Below are 3770 nucleotides of genomic sequence, written 5' to 3' on the forward strand. Positions count from 1 at the left end.
ATTTAGTCATTTTTTTAGAATATGGATTAACTACACATATTATCGGAGGGCAAGGTTATGATGGAGCTAGTAACTTGAGAGGTGCATTTAATAGCATGAAGACCTTCATTATGAAAGAAGTGGAATCTGTACATTCTATCCGTTGTTTTGCACTTTAATTACAGTTAGCACTTGTGTTTGTTGCAAATAATCACTGCGACATTAATGATTTTTTCAGTTGATTTCTCGTTTGTTAAATTGATTGGATCTTCTTATAAGCATCGGGACATGTTAAGAGAGAAACAATCAACAATAGTAGTGGAAGCATTAGCTGCAATTTTCTTTTATTTTGTCAATTTGTTTTATGCTAACTGACATTGTTTTTTTTGCTAATTTTTTTATATTATTTACTTCAATTATAGGTTTCATCCAAAGTGGTATAGATTTGAATCAAGAAGTTGGTATCAAATGACCAGGTGATGCTCATGGGGTTTGCATTATGGTTCACTATTAAATATCAAGAGAATATATTCTTCTAATTTGTGAAATAATCGAAGACATTATAAAACATTGTACTTCTCAAGATCATAAAGTCGAAGCACGTCATCTTTTGAAGTCGTTATGAACATTTGATTTTATATTTTGCGTACATTTGATGGTTGATATCTTAGTGGTCACAAATGATTTGAATACCGCATTACAAAAGAAAGACCAAAATATTGAAATGACATGCATCAAGTGAGGTCCTCTAAGAATAGACTCAAAAAAAATAGGAATGAAGGTTGGGGGTGGGAGGGGGAGGGGCACATTTAAACGATGGTAATTTATTTTGTGAAGAATGTGAAAAATGTGATTTTGTGATTTTAAGTACGGAAGCTCCATATGTATTAACTTGTCACAAGGATTCAAAGGTTAGCGACTAGAAAGTTTATTTACTTTCACAACTTTCCTAATTAACTATTAACAAGTATTTCTGTTTAACTCACAGATTAATTGTTTGCACCACTACAAAGTTGATATATTTATTGCGGTCATAGATATGCAATTACAGGAGCTCAACAATCGCATTAATGAAACAAACAACATTACTTGTTTCGATGACTTCTTTATATCCAAGTAAGTCTTTTCAAGCATTTAATGTGGAGGCACTACTAAAAATTGCTAAAATTTATTCTAACGAATTCCCAATGCATAACCTTGGAACACTTAGAGCAAATCTTTAAAACTATATTATGGATGTATGTGGAGATGAAAACTTTAATAACTTGAAGGGAATTGCAAACTTGGCAAAGATGATGGTTAAAGCAAAGAATACCATATATCTAATGGTATATCTTCTACTAAAATTAGCATTGATTTTACCCATTCCAACATCAACAGTGGAACGAGCATTTTCATACATACGCATACATATATATTTTTTCATACATACACATACATATACATTTTTTTTCATACATACTCACACATACACATACATTTTTTCATACATATTCACACATACATAATTGCATATACATTTTACATATACATTCATATATTTCATCTAATTTCACATACCAAAATATACAAATTTCACATACCAAAATATATATATTTCATATTCTCACAGGCAACCCACTCTCTCTTTTCCAACTTGGGCATTCAGTTCTACGGTTTCAATGGCACAGTTGCCAAAGGAAATGATTCAACTAATACTGATAAGGTTAGAGGTGAGGGATCTGATCCGTTATAGGAGCGTTTCAAAGTTATGGAAATGTTTGATCTCTGAATCTAATTTCAACAAATCCCATCTCGAACACATTTATCGCCGGGATTGTGAAAATAACAAAATGGGAAGCAGGAGAATTGCTATGTCTGCTACGCGCTGTGGTGATTGGATGGATGACCATGATAAAATATTATCTTTCTCTCTGTCGCACGCGTCATCTACTCGGTTCTTCAAATGGTTTGCTATGCGTTTCTCCCTCTCGTATTTATTGATATTTAAGGATCAAGCACCTCAAGAGCTACAGATCAGATCTGCAACTTCTGTCAAGATAGCCATCATCTCCAAACGTTATTCTGTAAGAATGGAACAATATATCAGATTTAGACACTATTGAAGCGTTACAAGATATAGCATAAATTGGAAAGTTGAGCATTAAAGATTTACTGGAATCAAAACAATTACATAAAAAAACATTTAATAAACTTACCTTTGAAAGGGTAAGGCAGAGCGGCCTCTCACAAACCCACAAAACCATTGAAATGCAATGAACACCTAACTGGTACCGATCTGATTCTACTAGACTGAGGAAAGATCAAGAAAAAGTGTGAGTGACAGACCAAAAACATAAACTTCGAAACACCAAAGAAAGGACATAACAGCTTGAAAACACATGACTCAGAATGGTATAAATCAACGTATCAGTTAACTTACATGTTTTTCGTTTTAAAATGTTGCCGATATTTGCTAGTTTTTGGATCTAGAAGCATGATAGAGAATTTGTTTTTAGAATCGACACAAAAAAGTGTTGCTGATTATCAAGCGAGAAAAAGACGCAGATCGATAACTTTATCAAAAGAATATTCAGATATCCTAACGCCAGTAGTTGAATAGTTTGAAGATATAGAAAAAATATATCGCTTACATTTGGATGTGTGAATGCTGGATCTAGATTCACAGGGTAGATTATGACAGCGGCTGTGAAATCGTATGAAAATGAAACTGAACATCTAATATATATAGTAAGAAAAGTGTGGGCGTCAACCCTAACCCTAATCTCTAGCCATGGTGATTTGCATCAGCCTCCCCTAAAATTGTACATATCGTCACATACAGCCCAACCATTACGGAAAATGACACATTTGTTGTTTATATTTTTAAATGGCCATAATACTCCTTACTATACATAACTATTTTTTTTTATCTTTATTTTTTTTTTTTCAAAAAACTTGATACATTTTTCTTTCTTGCATAAGTGAGAATATGCATATTCATTGTTTAGCATTTCAACATGAAAGGGGATAATTAGTACAAACTTTTTATAATGTTTGGCCACATAATTAATGGTTTCATGAAAAGTTAAAATTATGATTGTGTTTAATGAAAGCATAATAATCTTGTATACTAACAATTATATTTATTTAAAAATTAAATTTCCTGAAGAAAATGATCTTAATAATGTATTTAAGGTAAAATTATACATATATTTATCCTTTTGCATTCCCTCGAGTTAAGCTCTCTAAGTCTAAGAAAGCTCAACGAAAAATATTCAATGTTATGAATGGTCTGCCGGAAAGTTCATTTGGATGATTATTGGATTACTTACACTCGGTGTTTTGATATTTCCACATTGTGCTATATTTATTGCGACTTTGCATTTAAAGTATAGTTGGATTCCTTTTTTGTTTCAATGCAATATGAGTTATAGAACATGTCAACGACAGTTGAATGAATTTTGATAAGCATGCATGAAACGTAACACACGCACAACGCTTCCAATGGACGATTGATTCTCAACGATCAAGTTTATTGGTACTAATTGCCAGAATGACATAGTATAGAAAATTTATGAAAGTATATTTGTAAAATTCGTCTAAGTTTTAAAACTATTGTTGGAATTAATGAACTTACCAACAATAACTATGGGTATTGTGATAACTATGTCAAGCATCACTTACATGGAATTGCTCCATCAGTAACACCAAGAAACCCAAGACTCCTCGTCTGATACTATATACTCCACTGCTAATGATCAACATTCCTCAATAAACAACAAGAGGGAAACAAAACAAGTGGCATTTAG

At 32.3% G+C, this 3770-nt stretch overlaps 1 long non-coding RNA gene across 3 annotated transcripts; it reads right to left on the reverse strand.

The window, feature by feature from the left end:
- Positions 1–1454: 1454 nt before the first annotated feature.
- Positions 1455–2666, reverse strand: LOC145071450 (uncharacterized). 3 transcript variants are annotated; one of them, XR_013690492.1, is made up of 4 exons: positions 2613–2666; positions 2402–2447; positions 2178–2271; positions 1455–2043 (listed from the first exon to the last, which is right to left on the reverse strand). It is a non-coding gene; the product is annotated as an uncharacterized LOC145071450 (long non-coding RNA). The 3 variants fall into 3 exon arrangements; XR_013690489.1 differs by lacking the exon at positions 2402–2447; XR_013690480.1 differs by having other exon boundaries at positions 2402–2660.
- Positions 2667–3770: the final 1104 nt, after the last annotated feature.

This window comes from Lactuca serriola, chromosome 1 (assembly GCF_051521515.1).
Source record: "Lactuca serriola cultivar US96UC23 chromosome 1, Lser_US96UC23_V15, whole genome shotgun sequence".
NCBI classification, from domain to species: Eukaryota; Viridiplantae; Streptophyta; class Magnoliopsida; order Asterales; family Asteraceae; genus Lactuca; species Lactuca serriola.